Source organism: Diceros bicornis, chromosome 8, assembly GCF_020826845.1.
Source record: "Diceros bicornis minor isolate mBicDic1 chromosome 8, mDicBic1.mat.cur, whole genome shotgun sequence".
Classification (NCBI taxonomy): Eukaryota; Metazoa; Chordata; class Mammalia; order Perissodactyla; family Rhinocerotidae; genus Diceros; species Diceros bicornis.
The window spans coordinates 51,720,028-51,728,165 of record NC_080747.1 but is presented as its reverse complement, the minus strand read 5'-3'; the positions used below and the strand labels follow the sequence as shown (position 1 = coordinate 51,728,165).

The 8,138-nt window shown below is 33.8% G+C and overlaps 1 long non-coding RNA gene across 1 annotated transcript; it reads right to left on the bottom strand.

The window, feature by feature from the left end:
• Positions 1–1,630: 1,630 nt before the first annotated feature.
• On the bottom strand, positions 1,631–5,720 carry LOC131409320 (uncharacterized). Its single transcript, XR_009220903.1, has 3 exons — positions 5,632–5,720; positions 4,614–4,667; positions 1,631–1,821 (listed from the first exon to the last, which is right to left on the bottom strand). It is a non-coding gene; the product is annotated as an uncharacterized LOC131409320 (long non-coding RNA).
• Positions 5,721–8,138: the final 2,418 nt, after the last annotated feature.

Genomic DNA, 8,138 nt, shown 5'->3' with positions numbered 1-8,138 from the left:
CTGCATACCATCTGATGGTGTGTGTATATTGTGGTAGACATAGAGGGTCCTGAGTCAAAAGATATGGATTCTTATTCTGCCACTGCAATTTCATAACAGGGTAATTTTGAGTCTCATTGTGTGCATCTCCTAATCAAATATTCGAAAGAGAGATAGGGAGGCAGAGAGAGAGAAACAGAGGTTTAAATGAGGCAATACATGTGAAAGGTACCAAACGTAGTTTTGTTTTCCATCACTATTAATATAGGATTTCAGAAAGGTAGATTCAATGACTTATTCATCTCTTTATTGAAAAGATGTTTACTGAGCCCCAATTATATGGCAGGCACTGTTCTAGGTGTTGGATATATAGCACAGAATAGACCAATCTCCTACTCTGGGCAAGCTTACATTCTTGGGGAGAGAAGAGAAAATGAACAAATAAACAGACATTAAATATCACATCAGATTGTAAGAACTAGGAAAAAAATAAAGCAAAATAAGGGAATGCAGAGTGACAGCCTTTGGGAGAACTATTTTAAACAGGGCAATCAGGGAAATCCTTTTTTAGAGACGTCACATAAGAAGAGATCTGAATGAATTTAGGTTGAAAACTACGAAGGTTTTTAGAGTAAGAGAGTTTCAGGAAGATGGATAAATGCAGAAGCACTATGGGAAATAAGCTTGGTGTGTTGGAAAGAGAGCAGGGAGAACAATGTGAGTGAGGGGCAGGATAATCAGAGATGGGACTTGGGGTTTGTGGAGCAGGACCTAATATGAAAAAAGGGTGGGGATAGTCAGAAAAGGCTTAGAGAGAGTACAGAAATTTACCAGGATTTGGAAAGAAAGTTGAGATTTCGGTAGAGAGAGAGGAAAAGGCAGGGACTCCATGATAAGGGAAACATGCAAAAGGAAGTGAGTATACAGACATTAAAATATTGAAGGAATTAGAGTCAGAACGGGAACTCTAATAGGTAGTGAGCCAAAGAAATAATTTAGAAATAAGCAGCCATTAAACAGCAGTTTGATATAAAAATTATCCTGGCAATGATAAGAAGGATGGTTTTGATACTGGACCGGGTGGGACTGGGCTCCCAGGTCAGACCCGGCCCTTAGTATGGGTTCTTGACCTAGCACAGGAAGGAATTCAAGAGCGGGTCAGAAGAGATTATACAAGTTTACTGAGAGTCAAAAGCCAGGCTGATTAGAAGTAAACTAAGGAAGGAAAGCCGGTCGGGTTTATCCGGTGGAAACCAAACGACCAGCTCCAGGTGGGATCTGGGGTACTGATTTATAGCAGTTGAAGTAGGCAGGTGAGGATTGGTTAGTCTCTGGGCCAGGTTGGCTACCTGGAGTGGTCAGGCATCTGCTGCTGCTTGAGAGACAGCTTTTGGTTCTGCTTTTTCCCTGTCTCAGTTTGAAACGATGAGCACCTAAGGTAAGGTTGTGTTAATGAACCTATGGGTCAAAGACACCCACAAGATGATGTATTAGCCAGAGTAGGCTAACTTGTTTAAGAAAAAAACACTAAATCTCACTGGTTTTACGCAATTAGTTTATTTCTTGCTTACATCACAGAGGGGAGAGCCTCCTGGGGGTCCTGCTCTACACAGTCATCCAGATCCCCAGGATCTTTCTAGATTGTGGCTTCACTTCCTCTAAGTCCTTGAATTCCTCTCCATTCAGTCAACTGATGGGAAGAGCAAAACCTGGGCATTGGAGAGTATTTATTGTCTATTCCAGGAAGGAAAGATGATTACTTCATATTCAATTAGCTGGATTTAAGGCAAGTGGCCACACATCACTGAAAAGGAGCCTGGAAAATACTGTCCAGTCGTGTGACTAGGGAAAAAACCAAAACAGAGAAAATACAGTCAGAGATACGCACACATTAGACACAAGTAGGTAGCACAAAGGAAATGAGGTCAAAAAGAATATATGTACTAGAAATAATAATAGAATATATAAAATAGATACCACAAAGGAAGCACAAAACATCCAATATCACAGATGCTCTCTCTCTCTTATTTTAATATATCTATTAAAATATAAAAAATTGTCATCATCATCAAAAAGCTTTTCAGTAAACATCATTATGGCAAAGTCTTCATAACAAAATGTTCTTTTATTAAAATATTACCTTTTGAATTGAATTTCATATTTTCTGGTTTCCTACCCACTCATAGAGTACATCAATGAGGCCATGGCATTTGGATAATGGGATTATTTTTGATCATTTATTTTTTCCATGTTCCCTAAGTGAATAACGCTGGTTCATTATGTCCTCATTCTAAAATGCAATATGTGTATGCATCTCTGTGATTTTTATTTATTGAAAAACTTTTTTTCTTACCAATTAGAAACAAAGAGAGCTTAAAATGAGGTTTTCCTCTTAATTTCAGGCAGAGGAGTTATGAAAACAGCAATTTGGTACTTGGAACTATTTGAAAGCATCAGTGAAAGTAAGATTTTAAAATATAAAATAATATTCTTTAAAGATAATGTAATACTTGTCAGCATATTCAGAATGGATGTTAAAATCACATATGACCTTACAAATTAGATCTATGGACCATGGCTTATAATGACTCATGAAAAATTGGTCGATTTTTCTATACCCTAAACATCTATGTTGTAGTAGTAGTAATAGTAGTAGTAGTAGTAGTAGTAGTAGTAGTAGTAGTGATTATAATAAAACAATTACATTAAAAAAATTCATTTTGACATAGAAGACGATTCTCAAACACATGATCCTTTAGGTAGCAATTCTTCTGATCTAGGAGACACTACACAGCATTACTGTTGATTGCATTCAGGTGTACCAGTGATTAAATATGTGTGTGAAATAACTATTGGTTTTACATCAGATCTAAAAATCTCCTGTCATTCCCTCATATTTATTCTCTGTCTTTCTCCTACCAGGACACTATTATCTGTTGGCTAAAATTTGACTGAATCTTATCATTCAAAAATACTGATTTCCGATGTAGGCCGAAGCTATAATGATAGTGCTCATCTAAAGCAGTGGTTTTTAAAAGTATTTTTTTCTCATATATCCCCTATAAGAATTTAGAATAAAACAAATATTTGCAATAAAGTTTTCAGTTTGATAATTAAATTATAACAGTTTAAAATAGCAAAAAATTTTGAAATTTTGCCTCGGTAAACATCGGCATTTTAAAATGGACAGGTTATGTCATTTTTTAAATTACATTCAATGAGTCATAAATATGATGATTTGATACACAACATCACTAATTTAAAAGAAATACATGAACAAGTATAAAATTGCTTGAATTTTACTTCTTAAGATCATATTCAATCCCAATTCCTCCACAGAATTTTATTCAAATGTATCCAATACACTTAAGTCTTTTGTTGAAAGTCTTGTATTGTTTCTCTACAATAAGATGTTTATATTTAAATTAAAAATCATTGTTTAAATTGCCTATGAGCATAAGACAGTAAATGTTAAAAAAATTATTTTACATTGACATATCTTTCCTATTATATGTAAATGTAACAAACAAGGCATGAAAGATCTTCTATCATGTATCCATGGATAGGTATTATTTATTGTGAGAAGAATGCAGAGTTCAACATCCATTCTATTCTTTTATTTAAAAAAAATAGGTCTGAGCATGAAGAAACTATGTTCCTATAAGTAAATAGATTTGAACAGAATTGTTACAAGTGTATAGCTCAGTTCTTTAAACCCTTTCTGAGTTTTGTGCCAAAAATCACACTCTTATTTCCCATTAAAAATATTTAATAATCTGTCACCTGACAACTAAATTTGGTTCTCCTTCAATTCTGTTGAAAAGTATGAACTGGAAACCACCTGAAAAAGCATTTGTTTTCTAGTTATTAGAGTTATTCATTTTCTCAACTCTAACACCAATATCTAGTTTATCCTCTGTGTATGTATGTGTGAGTGTGAGAGAGTGTGTGTGTATGTGTGTGTGTGTGTGTGTGTAAAACCCTAGGGAATTTTACATCCTGGAACAATATACCATAATTAGCCATAGGATGGATGAGTAGTGTTCCTTTTTAGGATAAAGTGTAGATAAATCTACTAGAGAAAGGAGATGTAGGGAAAAAAACTGCTTGACTCAGGAACCTTATCAGTCTTAGGAAAGATCCATATGGAAGAGAATCAGGAAATTAATTTCCTTAAAACCATCTATGCTTACATCTTATAACCTAGGCTATGTATACCCTAGTTGGAGGACAACTGGTCTAAGGAGACTGTCTGCAAACTGAGCACAATCCCTTGGAGAGTTGGAGTATTCTCACTGATGCCGGTACATAGCTTAGTCCCATTTTTGGGGGGTCACATATCACAGATGGCATGCAACGTGTTGTGTAAAAAGTAGAAGTTACACATCCTGGAGACACTGACGGTGTCACACAATCTCTTATTTGCCTCAGCATTTTGTGACTCACTGAAGTTTACTGTGCATAGTTGAGTGGACTTACATATTATATGTTTTACAGTTTTAATTAATAAAATGCCCACAAAATGGACAAGTGGCTTACAGAGATTTCTGCCAAATAAACAAGTATTAAAGATAATATATGATTAACAATCCAAACATGAGCAAACATCAGAAAATGGCAGAACTGACACCTACCAATCAAGTTCAATCTTTTGGTAGTCCACACTTGAAAGATAAAACAGTGATGATCTAAAATGACATGACAAGAGATCAGCAAAAAATTTCTAAATCATCAAAAAGACAATTTGAAGTATAAATTTACATATGTAATTAATAAAATCTTTAAAATAATTTTTAATTATCTTTAATGCAACTGTATTTTGTGATGGTTTACAATGCACTTAATGCGTTAGTAGAGAAGTAAGTGTACACAATTTGTAAATAAATAAACATGTTTTGGGATATTTTTCCAAAAATATTTTCATGATGGGATGTGTTATCAAAAAACTTTGGGGACGAGTGTTAACTTTTCCATGTGATAGAAAGAACAATAGCTCAGTGACTGCCTATTTAGAAATTCTGTCACCATTATTTCCTCTCTATAGTTTGCACTAATTGGCAAACATAGAAGAAGCAGTGAAGCTTTGGGACAGTCTATTACCAATGATGCTTATGACAATATAATTATACTACTCTACATATGTAAATTGTGTAAATGATATGATTTTCAGATAATCTATATGTAGATAATTGAAGACAATGATTTTTTTGAACAACAGAATATAAAGATTAGAAAAAGGTATGTAATTAGACACAATTTTCTTTCAGGATGAGTCTTCTCCTGGCAACATTCTTAGTCAATGTAAATTCCAATAGAACTTCCAAAGTATTTGAATCATAAACTGAACACATCTTCGTCTCAAACTGGTGTCCCTACCACAGAGAAACCGAGGCCCCTGAAGAAACAAACAAATCTATATTCATCAATTCCTTCACAGATACAGAGTTTGCATTATGATTTTCTGTGTCTGTGTTCCATAGCTCTGGGCAGGAGTTCAATTTAGTGATAACATTACCATTAGTTTATATGCTTCAGGTTAACAAACATGGAACAATTAATATTTTCATTTCACTGCTGACCAAGTTAGATACTTTGTTTCTGGAAGATACATGACTTGAAATACCACTGTGCTTTAACATACTCAATGGGTACCTGAAATGACTTCCAATCAAGTTCCCTGTTTCCGATCTGAGAACTGCAATCCAGACAGCAAGAACACGAAGCAAGTGCTGTACAACTCAAAGCAACTCAAAGCAAAATTCACACAACTTAGAACACCTACACACCTGAAAAAAAAACTGAACGAATAAGTGAATTTTCTGCCCCTATTAGCAATTCTCAAGCTAGGGCATATATGAACAGACTGGATATAAGGTTGAGGCTGAAACTGTCTTGACAACAATGAAAAATTCAGTTCTAGAAATGGCTATAGGAAAGAATTGTGAAAATGGCTCTTCATTAAGCATCGAGCTTTTTCAGCCACACTTGCAAACACAATTACAGCAATTTTACCAGTAGTTGGTGCAAATTTGAATAGTAATTATACACGTGCACACAGTTTCATTAGAATTTAATGCATGTCTTTGTAAAATATATTATTAACTAAAATTTAACTGTATTTTACTAAAATAGTGAAACTGATTTCTGTTATTCATAACTAAAACAAGATTTGTTTTTTCTTTTTTGCTTTTTAATTTAGACTTCTATTTAAAAGTGATACCCAGGATACCATCAAAAATTTTTCGTTAAGCTAGAGGGAAAAACGTATTTCACTCAAAAAGAAAGAGCCCAACGTAAGTCCAAGTCCAAGTATTAATCTAGATTTAATCCTCGATATCATAGTGAGTTTTGCGATCTCCTTAAGGTAATGCTAAAAAGATTTAAAGCAGTTCACCTCAAGTCTTTCCCAGTTTGCTACTGTTCCAAAATATAACCTATTAAAGACTGTTTAGTAAGCAAAAGGGAAAAAGTAAAAAATAGTGGAAAAATGCATTGTGTATTGATTAACAAATCTATATTATTTTAATGTATTTTTTGTGTTACTAGACTGAAAATCTGTGTGTCTTCTAAAAGCAAAGATACTTAGAAATCAGCATTTTTATTTTCAGCGTTTTGCAAGTAAACACATTATGATCTTAGAGTTTGAAAACATTCCTAACCTTTGAGGATGTATGAATTAGACATAACTCTAACATAGAGTGGTTATCACAAAATCACAAAGTATGATAATTTATGAAAAGTTCTTATCTATGAATAAGGAGGCTGAGAACATAAAAAAATCAATTTAACTCAATTCATAAACATAGTTTGAATACATACGTATCCCAAATTATTCTAGACGTTGGCAACAAAAATTACTAGTGCATGTTTTCTGCCACAAGACCTCATGTAGTGCAGGAAAGAGTCATTAGAATCACCAAGTCTAAATGCTACTGTGGAAGTAATACAAAAATGCAAGAGGAGAGAGTCATTTATTCTTTAAAGTTATGGCCTATTGGTAAATAATTGAACAAGAAGTGATATTTGAGCAGATCCTTATAGACTGAGAAGGAATTCGCAGGCAGAGAAGTCAAAAGGAAATTACATTCCATCCCATTGCTAACATCTTGTATTTTCTTGCCATCATTTCAAATATCTAAATCATTTTCAAAGTTTCTTATCCCTCAGGTTTTGAAAGGGTATTTTCTACAAGAAATCATCTATGAAGCAACAATACTAAATAGTTTTTCCTGTTATTCAGCTTGAGTATCTTAACTTGTTTTTTTTCTTGGTGAGGAAGATTGACCCTGAGCTAACATCTGTGCCCATCTTCCTCTATTTTGTGTATGGAACGCTGCCACAGAATGGCCTGATGAGTGGTGCGTAGGTCCAAGCCTGGGATCCAAACCAGTGAACCCCAGGCGACTGAAGCAGAGCATGTGAACTTAACCACTATGCCACTGGGCTGGACCCTTGAGTATCTTAACTTATAATCAAGGAATTTAAGCTGCTTGTATTTATTTCTGTGACGTTATATTTAGTCCGATGCATAATAGTATTTGATGCTTTTGGGGGTAACTTTTTGTTTTACTGACGTATTCCTTTGTGTAGTGATTTAAAAATTAGGGTGCTAATTTCAATTCAACTACTTAAAGATTTTGACATTTGTTTAAAAAAATTAGAGTTATATTAATATTAAAATTAAACTGTTTATTTTTAGACTCCCTTACTCATTTTTCTTACATTACTTCCCTAGCATTTTTCCCATTTCATACTTAATTTTTCTTGAGGTTACAAACTCCATATTTAAATAAATAAATTTATCTTTCAAGATTTTTAGACTAAACATTCAATTTTGAAAATATAATTACGAAAGTTATTTATATGCATTAACATCCTACACTGTCCCATAGACTTTCGTGCTTTTGTACATTTATCTTAATTTTTAGCTGTTGAATGTTCACAGTAATTACTTAGCTCATATTTTGTTCATCTCTTGATGATGTGGGAAAATTCTTCTGGAAATTTTTGAGGAAAATATATTTGGGTGTTATTCTTTTAAGTTATACAGGGCTCTGAATGTTTCCTTACACATGAACAATATCTTTACTGAGCATAACAGTTTTGAATTGCAATCATTTTTCTATTAAACCTCTACTGACTTTGTTTCACTGTCTTCC